Genomic DNA, 11,523 nt, shown 5'->3' with positions numbered 1-11,523 from the left:
AATGGATTTATATCAGTTTATTGAGAATTGCTGAGAAAGATGCTCACTTGCTATTTTTAAAAAACAGGATGTCTGCCTATAACTTCAGGTTTGAAATGTTACTTTCTGCTTCAGTTTCTCCTTTTTTAAAAATTTTGTGATAGCCAAGTGTCTGCACATCATTTATTTTCTACCACATTTTTTCCATTTAGTGCTGGTTTTATCTCTTTTCTGCTTTTCTCTTAATTTTTCTTTAGGATTTCTTGAGTGATTGATTTTCATACCAGTCTACTTTTAAAGCAGTGGTTTATAGGACTGTGTTGCCATCCAGAAACATCTTTCTTTTCCCTTCCCTGCTGTGTTTTATTAGCTGTGCTGGCAGAGATGTGTGTGAGCGAGGCAGAGGATTAAATCAGGCAGCAGCCTGAGGGGACGGCCAAGGTGGCACTGCCACATCGGGATCAGGATGGGCCCTTGCTACAAGAGGGGCAGGGGGCACTGGGCTCCTCTGCTCACTTGGTCCCACCTGCTGGAGAGTGTCAATGGAGTCAATGGTTGGAAACTGTGTGGAGAGCTGGGAGTGCTGTGACCTGACACCTGACAGAAATGAGAGCAGAGTAGAACAGAGCCATTTTGGGGCTCAGAAGCTCTTATGCTCCTTGCTGACTCTTCTACTGGAGCCTCCTGCTTTTGGGTGAAGTGTCAAAAAATGTCTGAGCTGATGCAGTGGTTTGCTACCAGGGAGAGCAGAACCACTTCTCACATGGATTGACTTTAGCAGCTGTAATTAGGAGCCAATTTGGCTCATGAAATTTCCTCATGAGAATCTTAGAGAAATATAATGAGCCCATCAAGAAATGTCTTGCAGAATTGTTTTTTTTTGGTTTTTTCCTTATAATGGGGTCATGTAGTACTGCATCTTCAGCACCAACACTGGCTCATGTCAATTGACTGACATTCTTAACTTCACCATCACCAAGGGTAGTAGGTGACAGATTAAGGGCACTCTGGCAATCAGTACAGACTGCAATGTGTGTTCAAATGCTGCATGCACACTTTGTATATTAAGATTTTAGTTTCATATATATATGAGTTTCATGACTGTCATTACATCAGCTACAAATGCAGATATACAAGCTTTGAGAGCAAATATTGATTTGTTTCCCTTTAAGAAACTTTAAAATTCTATTCAGTATGATGTTGATAGTATCCAAGTACTTGGTCACAATAGAGTAAAAGGAGTGGAAATCTGTTTCTAACTGAGCTTTCCATGTGTGATTGATGCTGTTGTAGATGTGTATTCATAGATACTTGGCCCTGGATTATGCATGAACTAACACATAGAAGAAAAATGTCAGCTGAACTGGTATGGAATTTATGTACCCCTGTGCAGGAGAATGGCCATGATGGTAATGCAGTTGCACTGTTTAGAGAATGCAGGTGTCAATGAAGTATTTCATTTGATAGTGGTTTTTGCCTCAGGTATTAAAATATAAGCTGATGTTAAAAATAAAATGTTTCATGTCACTGCAGCATTAGGGAAGTGCTTTTTCAGATTTTGCAGATGACGGCTCAGGTTCTGTTAAGTCAGGATGGATTGTGTCAGCCCCACTCTGTTACATAACAGGATATGAGTGATAAAAACTGACAGTATGCTGTGGATGGGAAATAAAATCTAGTTTCCTCAGACCTGGAATAGAATGAATGCAAATTCTCATGAAGCATTTTGGTACTCTTCTTGACACAGAAAGGGCTCTTAAGCAGAAATAACTCTGCTGATGTCTTGGAACTGGTTCTGTGCTCTGAACACCAAGTACTGCTCAATGCAAATAATTCTGCTGCAGTGGTGCTAACAAGAGAGTTTTGTTTTGCTTCTTATTCGAGTCTTTAAAGCCGTCCTTTCAATAAACATATTTAACTCTTCCTAGCTCAGAATTAAAAAACAAATATTTTGTGCTTAGCTTATTCTCCCAGCCTGCTTTTATTTTCTTATTGAATATTCTTTCTGAGGTAGTTTTGCACTAGCAACTGCAGCCATAGAAACAACTTAATGACTCATTTTGCTCTTTGTCCTTTAATACCTCATTTGTTTTTTGTTTCTGCATGTTTAGCACCTACAGCATGTCAAATACCAATTTCCTATTTTTTGTCCCATACAGATTTTTGAAATGTTGATATTTTAATTTAAAATAAACCTCTTAAATCTTATTGTATTATTCTTTGTGTTCTCAATTTTAAATCTATTGAGGAAATTTTTTTTTAACATAATCACTCCTGTAAATACTGTAGATATTGCAGATACTCTAGAAAAACACAGTTTTAAGTACAATATGGTATAAGCTGCACTAAACATGAATTTTGAGCTGTGGTTAGCCTGATTATGGTATGCAATGGACTAAAACAATTCTGTGTCAGACTGGGAAATTCTCATTTGTTGCAGCTGGTTTCCTAAGCAGTTCTGGGTCCTTTCCTGAGCATGACCTGACCCAGTATTTCTACAAGCAGCATTGTGCAGTTTGTCCTGTGCTTTGGGAGGGCATTTTCAGGAGTTTGCCTTAGAAGGGAGGGTATAAACCTGTAATTCCAAGGCACCTGCTTTTTCTTGCCTCTGTCTCTTTAAACTTTTAATTGATCTCTCTGATTCTCCTTTATGTGACATTCTTGCCTGGAGGAATGACACCAATCTCCTTTTAGGGTTAATTCTAACTAAGTGAGAGAGACAGAGCAGTTTGGGGCATGAAGCAGCTCCAGTGATGCCCTAATTAGTGCCAGAAGGAAGGCTGGAGTGCAATTGCAAGGAAAAATATTCTGTGTTGGCTTCAAGATTTGGTCATAGAGCAGATGAGGAGCATGGGCCCATGCCTGTGCAGGGCAGCCATGGCAGCTCTTTTCCTGCCTGCTCCCTTTCCCTGAGTGTTAAACACTGCCACTGAGCACTTCTGCTGTCCATTGTGTCAATAACACAGCACCTTCAGCACGGGCATCAGCTCAGTGCCAGCCCCTCACCTCTGCTTGCAGGGCTGGGTACTGGGACTGCTGCAAGCTGCACACCACTAGAGTGGATTGCTGCTGAAAATGTGCTTTTCCTGTGTTTGAAAATGCTAGGCTGACAGTTGTGATTGAATGTACAGCATAGCAGGTGCTACAGTTTGGGCCATTTTCAATCTCTCTTCTTCAGGCGTGGGCAGCTTTGGAGGCTGAGCCATTCTCTGCTGCAGTGTTGGTTGTGTGTGCTGCAGTTTGCCTCAATCCATGTGCCACTGCTCCAGCTGCAGCTTCCAGCTGTTCTTCCACTACCTCCTGAACAATTTTTTTAAAAGATTTGGTGTTTGAGTGATCAAACACAATATTTATTCGGTTGGAATCGTTACTGTCCTTTTATGGTGGTTGGTTCTGACATTAAAATGATGTGTGTCAGTCTCCAGGAATTTCCTGCCACCCTACCAAGCCATCAGAGGTGTCTGTATCAATGAGAATAGCAAGCTGGGTACTTAACAAAGGTACAGGGTGTGCCCTCTGCATGTGCTGCATCACTTGTGCTCTTTCTTTTTGATATTGTGGGATGTGTGTCTCTTCTCCCCCCCCTTTACCTCCACTTTGTACAATTTACCTCTTACTCTAGTTTCCAGTTGCCACCTGGTGTTATCAACTGTATATAAGAAATTACACAAAGACAACAAAAATTTAATAATGGAAGGTGGTTTCTGGTTTGGTTTGTTGTTTTTTGTTTTTTTCAATTTAAAGTCAAAATCATTTCACTGAGTGAATTATAGCCCTTATTTGTGGGGATTTGTCTCTGAAGTTTGTTTGGTTCACTGTGACAGGTTTGTTCCTTCTGTATTTCCTCAAAATACGCTTGTTTTTCACTCATTCTTATGCCCAGTTACTAATGAAAAATACTTCAATGCCTTCATATTTTGTGGTAATACCTATTTACTCCTCAGTTATTACTTCTTCTCTAATGACCCAAACCCTAATGTGTTTCCATTCTCTGGTTTCAGATCTCTTAATTTTCAATAATTTACCAGCCCACACAGAAGAATGCATAAATCAATAAGCAACCAAAAAGCTCATCCAAGCTACTTAATATTTGCATTGTTAACTGATGTTGGTGAAAGTTACACATTGACAGAGTCTCTTTTGGCTCTGTATGAAAAAAATAAATTTAATTCATTTTTACTCTTTAGCTCTTTGTCACCAGATACTTCTCATATATGAAAGCTATTAAAAGTGCCTCTTTTCCACCCCCAAAATTCTTTTAAATTTGCTTATGAAATGCACTGGCCTAGGTATTCCTGGCGGATTTTTCTAGATTTGTTTATTGGAGTCCTGATTGTGTTTCCACTGAAAGCTACAAATATAACAAATTATATTTTCATAGTAACACCACAACATTGATTCTCAGTGGAATTATTTGAAAAAATGCATGAAATTAACTATTTTTTTTACATTAAAATAATCGTATTGTAGGATTGTTACAAGTCAAATTTGAGAATAAGAATAAAAAGAACTAAATGTAAATGCTTTCTCACAGAACTCCATAGAACACAAATCTAATGCTTGCCCAAAAACCTGCATTAATGCATTAAGGGCCTTAGCATCCCCATTCAAGAGAAATTATTGTAATGTAATGGAAGAGTATAACTGAGATGGACATGACTCCAGATTAGTGCACTTTCATTGAATATTATATACTGTTGACTTAGTCTGAGAAATTCATTTTCCAGCTTTAATGGGTTTTATGTTCCAGGACAGAGTGGACTTGAGGGTTTCCCCTTGTTGCTAAAGGGCAGAAGACCATTAAGGTTGTCATATGATTTTTGTATCAATGTCATATTTTCCCTTGTGAAGTCTTGAGGGTTTGCCAGCAAGTTTCCAAAGTTTGTCTTTGGGAACAGGGTACAATAAAGCTTTTGGAAGTGTATGTCTCTGCAAATGATTCTGTTTTAATGTAGATCTCAGAGTATCATTTTGATATAAGGACAAGATCTGACTAAAGGCAGGCTTTGGTACTAAATGGACTCAAATTCCCTAAGTGTCTTGGATCGGGATAATATTTTCAGGATGATTACACCTCATCTTTTCTCATGCACAAGAATATTTAAGTGATGTCCATAAAACATTAGTCACCAAAGTTGTAGAGTGGGGCTAAAAGTTTGCCTCAGATATAGTAAGGAAAGTAATGAATTTAGGAAAAAAAAAGTCTTAATGCCTTACTAATTACCCTAAAATTGTTCCCATTATAAGGGAATTACAAAATCCATGAGTTAATTATCTTGTATAAGGGGAAGTGGAAACCTCCAAGGGTAGCAGAGGTTTTATTTTTAGATATAGAATGTGTCACACTTGAGGCTGAGGAGAGATTTGTTGTTCTGCAAAGTATATTTTGCTGAAGCAGGAAAAGCTGTGATTGCCTCAGCTTAGGAAATAAAGGGGTAAATCCATCCTGGAGAGGCCAGCTGTGCTTGGGAAGGAGGTCTGACTGCTGCTGGCTCACTGGAGGGAAGGAGACATTTCTGCAGCTTTCTCGTTGGATCTTGATGGAAGCTTCTTGAGCTGCTGTGGAGCACTGCCTGCCTATCCACACTGGGGCAACAGGAGCTGTTTCTGCACTTTCCACAGTCACACACAGGGCAAGTGCTCTGAGCCCAGCTTTACAGAGCTAGTCAGAAAGCTGGGCATAGCACTTAAACCCCCAAAATTCATATTGTGCAGTTTGCCTTTAGGCAATTGGTTCTGCAGAGCAAAAAGCACTCTCAGATACTACAGCAGAGACTGCCATGGACATGGCAAAAGGCAGAGGCCACAGAGCCCTGTGCACACAGAAATTTGTGTACAGCTGTGTGGAGATCCACACATGTGGAGCACAGCACAGGGGCATTGCTGGAGCCTCAGCTGGAGGATGTGCTTTTGCAGTTCATGCTTTAGAACACCAAACTCCTCAGGGTTAACATTTCCCTCTTTCTGCAGGGTCTGAGACATAGTTTGTGGAAATCAGACATCAACTTGGCTCTCATGTTTAAATACATCCTGGGAATTGGGGAAGCATGTCAAGTGTCCAGGTCAAGATGTAGATTAATTAAACTTACTTGTTTAATTTGAAAGGCTTTTCTTTTGCTGTGTAAATGTCTGTATGACAGTGGAGTGCCATTGATCAGCAGTGAATCTGAAATAGGATGTTGAGTCTTCTTTTGACCAACATATGATTTCATAATGCAGGTTAAACCTGGCCTCTTTTCACTTACAACTTTTAGTGTCAAAAATGTTTGTACTTCATATGGAAACCATAAAACAACTAATATGACTCAGAGGATTTGAAAACAATTCTTGCTTGTTTAGGCACTGGAAAAATGAACAGATGCAATGCATCCCATCAAACTAACTCTTTGGAAGTAGTGGAAACCCTCTTCATTTCTGGGTTACATTGCCTGGCAGAAGGGCAGTTGATGCCCAGCTTTCCTCTTATTCATAACATTTTATATTACACTAAAGCTCACTGGAAGAAGTAGTAAACAATCAAAATTTTCATGAGTTAAGCTTTGAATTCCCCATTTATCTAACTGATACAGCCTGGATATTTACTGATACAGCATTCCATGGGAGACAAATTATCTTTATGTGCTTCTAGGTATCCCCAGAATCTGTAATAGCAAGCTTTATAGTGACAGCAAGCTAGGAACATAGTGTGTGGCAGGATTATACAGGGAAAGCTATCTGGGTTACAGAAATAAATTCTGCTTCCCCAGAAAAGCTGATGCTATTTCAGTCTTTAAATAATTTCATTTAAATAGTTCCTGTCTTGAATTGTTGACAGTCTCCACATTAATGTCTTGGGTTTTTTTAAACCTTGCCATGCACACTTTTGATGAATATGTATATATATATATATATATATATATATATCCCCCTCCCTCTGGTTATGGGGTTAGACACCAAAAAACATGCAGTAGTCTTTCCTTAATTTTCAAGGCTTTCTTTAATCTGTTATTAGACTAACTTTTGTAGCACATAATATAGATTGGTCCTCTTCCAGTGGCCTAGCTCTCTCTTCCTTTATAAAAAGAAAAGGAGAGATGTAAACTTCTCTAGTTAAACTGTAGAGACAGGAAAAGAAAATACAACAGTGCTAGTGAAGCCATACCATTCTCTGGTGGATTTTTCCTTTTTTTCCATTTTCCCATAGTCCTCTGTGCTTGTTTTCCTTCTGCTGGTCCTTGCTGACTCTCATTAATAGTGAATATAAGGAAAGCTATTTTAGAGGGGAACCTGAACCATCCTTTTTCTCTAAAAAAAAAAAAAATCGTGTTTGAACCATTTTGTCATTCCAGAATTAGAATTTCACATTTCCCTTCTTCTATCCTAACCATTATGTTGTATCAGCTGTTCTAACTATTTTTTTTTAATTGTAGAGCAGGGGGATTGTTTTGGTTTTGTGGAACTTTGGATTTGGGATAGACTGCTGCTCATTCCTAGTAGAAAATTTTGGTGCAGTCAGACAGCAGAGATTTGAGTGGAAATCTTTATGGAATGGAGTGGTGGGAACAAAAATATGCCCAAGTACCAGGTTTGCAATGGTAAATAGCCAGAGTAACTCATTGTACCTTGAGCTCTGAGAGGAGGAGGCACAAAATTCTCCTGAACTGGAGCTGTTGAGTGCAGCTGCCTTAGTTGTAAGACCCCAGGGTAGAGTAAAGCAGGTGTAGGGAGTTCTCAGCTGCTCTCTGTTCCTGTGGCACTGGCAGGGCTGGAGGCTGGGGACAGCAGGGGAGCAGTGCCAGCCTGTCCCTGCTCTCTCTGGTGGCTCAGACTAACAACGGGAAAGGCTCATTTGCATCAACATTCACTTACCTCTCTCTGATATCTGAGTCTGGCATAACTTATAAATCTAATTTGTCTCTTAATTTAGTATGAGACATTCAGTCTTTAAATTTGCATGCTGTGAGAATCTCTAAAAACCCAGTTGTGCCACAGTCAGTTGGCTGTGTGCTCTCTGGTGTATTTGCTGCCTGTTTGCCCATCAAAGAATCCAGAAAGTGCTTCGTGGAATTTGTACAAAGTGTTTGAGGGGAGAACACTGGATGGGAGTTTAGTTTGAGTGTTGCTAGCCCTTCAACTGGGAAAACTCAGAGAAATTGGAAACCACTAGTATAAAAAAAGTTCTTTGATGTAATACCAACAAAATGTAATTAATATTCACACTATATTACACTTTCAATTTAAAGAGATCATTACAACCTTGGTTTTGGCTGGTTAGTGGATATAGGCTTTGAATTTCTGAGTTATGAATGTTTTTAAATCGTGACAGAATTAATAACACCCATAAAGGATCTTAGCACAACAGCTCTTCTCAGAGAATTTAATAATTAATATCAAATCTGTAAGAGGAAGTTGTTTGTGGTTCAAAATAAATTATAGAAGAAATCAACAGAGAAACCTCTCCTGGCAAACTTTGTCTATTTATTTATGTCTGTAAAAACAGTGCCTGATGAGAAGGGAATCCAAACTTTCCTTCCTTGCATTTAGTCATGTTTTCCTGCGTCTTTGAGAAGCTTGAGCTTTTTAGCTGGCTTCCTCACTAGAAACAGGCATCAGAATTTTACACAGTGATAGAGAAAGCACAGTGGATATCTAAAATGAGACCTCTTAGACACACCTAAGGTAACAAAGCTTGTGACAAACTACCTTGATTACCCAAGATTATTCTTGTTTTGAGATTTTCATTCAGTCTTCTATCTTTACAAGTTACCTGCTTGCAGTCATTGCATATTTCTGTTACTGGCTTCAGTGTATTAAGTATTTCCAGTGAGTTTAATGATTTTTTTTTTTTTTTAATTTTTTTTTTTGCTTGGCTCAGAATTTCTGTGAGTATCATATTTTGGGAACAGCACAAACAAGTTGGATGTATTTGCAAAGCTCCAGTTGCAGTTCTCCTAAAGGCACATACAGCTTCTCTGTTGGTGGTGTTGGTTTGGTTTGATTTTTTCCCCCCTGAAAAAGGTGAATTTCTTTCTAAATTGTGTTAGTATTGCAAAAAAACCCTATGTAACTGGAAATAATTTTCCAGTAAATATTAATAATAATATTTCCTTCTCCATGTAGTTTTCCTTATCTAAAAGGAGAAGGTAAAATGTTGGATTTATTTTCTTTTCTTGTACAACATTTATTTTAACAGTGTTGCCTCTGTGGGTGGGCTTTCAGCTAAAAAATTTCAGTATTTTTTAACATGTCTATTGTCATCAGAATTTTTATGTGAGAGGATGATGTAAAATACTATTCAGTTGAAAATTTCAGCTGCTTTGTTTGTGCTGATCTAATTGTTGTATCCATGGAAACTGGAGGGCTAATGCCAGACAGCTGCCGAGATCTCTTCTGAAATGTTATTGAAGTTTGTCAGTACAAAACTTCATGGGCCAGTACCCAGTCTGCAGGCTTGGATATTGGAGATTTTCTGAAGGATTATATCAAAGGCATGGTGAATATTCTAAAGTAATTTTTTGTTTCATATCCTCCTGTCGACTGCTATTTAACAAATGGAAAAATTGAGCTGACAGCCTCAAACACATCATGCTGGAAGCTTTGGAACAGCTGGATGGAGCAAGGAGCAGAGAGGGGGGACAGAAGTCAGTGGCAGCTTTGGGGGAAAGAAAATATGGGAAACACGTGGGGAATTGTTCATTATTCACTCAGACACTAATGGAAACTTTACCACTGGTACAGCTGAGAGCAGCATCCCGCAGTTCAAGTGAATGTGTTGGAAAATCCTGTACAAAAATGGCCCCACTTGCTGGCCTGGTGCCAGGGTGCATTTGTCATAAAAGTAGTTTAGTAGTGCTGTAGTAAAGCTCGTGAATTTGTTGTAACTTCATGGCAGAAGGTTTTTAGCAGAAATAAGTAAAATGCGACGTCTTGAAGTATTACCATGAATAGTCTGCAGTGGATTTCTGCATTAAAGAGCCATTGTTCTAGCAAAGTCTGGGTCTAGCTAGTACTTTAATATAAGGGTGGTTTTATTCACGAGCTGTCTTAACTTAGTCTCTGTTACCAGGGCTCTTCTAGGAGAGGATCTAAAATAAAGCTCTCTCTGCTGCTTTCATCTTTTTATATCCCAAAACTATGCTGGTTCTGGGGGCCAGACTTTGTAGGGCTTGGATCAATTTTTACTTGACTCTTTGATCAAAACCACTGTAGATTTCAGAGGAAGTTGTGAATACTGAAGTGTGTTTTGTATTGAAATTTTACGTTGAAAGTGATTTGTCAGTGAGATTGTATTGGAGTCACCTTTCTGTACAAGACCTGGTTTTCAGCAATCTAAAATTGGTTCAAGTTCATCTGGTAGGAAGCTCTAAGTAAATTAATTTTACTGCCTTAATAGATCCCTGGCTGAGATGCAAATGAAATGTTCCACATCTTGTCAGTGGAATGAGCACAATAATTGTTTTTCTAAAGTCCAGTAGAATTTGAAGTTCTGATTCTGTACCTATGAAAGTTCTATATGAGTAGAATACAAATAACTTCCTATCCATTAACTCTGTCAGGTTTGAACAACAAATGGAAGAAGACTCAAGTCCTGCAATGACACCATTGTGGGGTTTTCTGGTTCCCTGTCTCACACTGAGCCTGTTTTCTGTGGAGGCCTTTGTACTGATGACAAAATCCATGCAAAAGCTCTTTTCAGGAGAAGGCTGGGGCTGGAGCTCTGGCTTTGGGGGGAAGCCTGTAACAGGGTTTGCAAAGCAGACCAAGCCTCCCCTGTGGGTTATCTACTGTGTCATTTGCTTATGAGTGCAGTGAAAAGGGAAATATTGCCCACATTATGCCAAAGTGGTATTTTTTTATTCATTCCATCTCCTAAGAGCAGCAGCAGTCATTATAAAGCATTAATGTTGGAATTAGTGGCTCTAGTCTGCAGTGCCATGTAACAATGTGCTGGGAAAGCACAGCAGAATAAAGGCACAGCTTTGAGGGTGGGCTGCACAAAGGTTTGTGCCAGCTCAGGCCAGAGTGACTTGGGTCATGTAAACAGAGGGGACACTAACAGAAAATGCCACAAATGCATTCTGGATGTGTCTGCTCCTGTCTTTGTAAGAATCCAAATGTTTTTATATCAGCTTTAAGTATTTGCATGTAAAAATTATATGTATGGAATTTACAAGCCCAAAACCTGTATGTGTAGAAGTAAAACTCAGCTTAAAGATGTGCAGGAATGCAGAATAGATGTTTTCTGGGTTTTTGAATGATTCAAATTTAAGTCTTTTATGCTGCTTTTTAGTCTCTTGACATTGATTTCAATCACTTAGTGATGGTTTGGTTGTCAGTTAAGGCATAGATGATTCTATTCAAAAGCAATGACAACAAAAATCTAAAATTGATTTGAAAGAATGAACTGCTCTTGTCTGTGCAATAATGACAGGTAACCAAATCTTTATTTGTCCTTGTCCTCCATCTTCTCTCTTACATAACATCTTCTACAAAACATTCCTGCTTTGCAAGGAACTGCAAGTTATTTTTTGAAGCAATAATTTCTGTAACTGAAGCTTGGTTCAG

Source organism: Sturnus vulgaris, chromosome 12 (assembly GCF_052056855.1).
Source record: "Sturnus vulgaris isolate bStuVul1 chromosome 12, bStuVul1.hap1, whole genome shotgun sequence".
NCBI classification, from domain to species: domain Eukaryota; kingdom Metazoa; phylum Chordata; class Aves; order Passeriformes; family Sturnidae; genus Sturnus; species Sturnus vulgaris.
The sequence above is the reverse complement of the archived record's forward strand: the minus strand, read 5'-3'. Positions refer to the sequence as shown.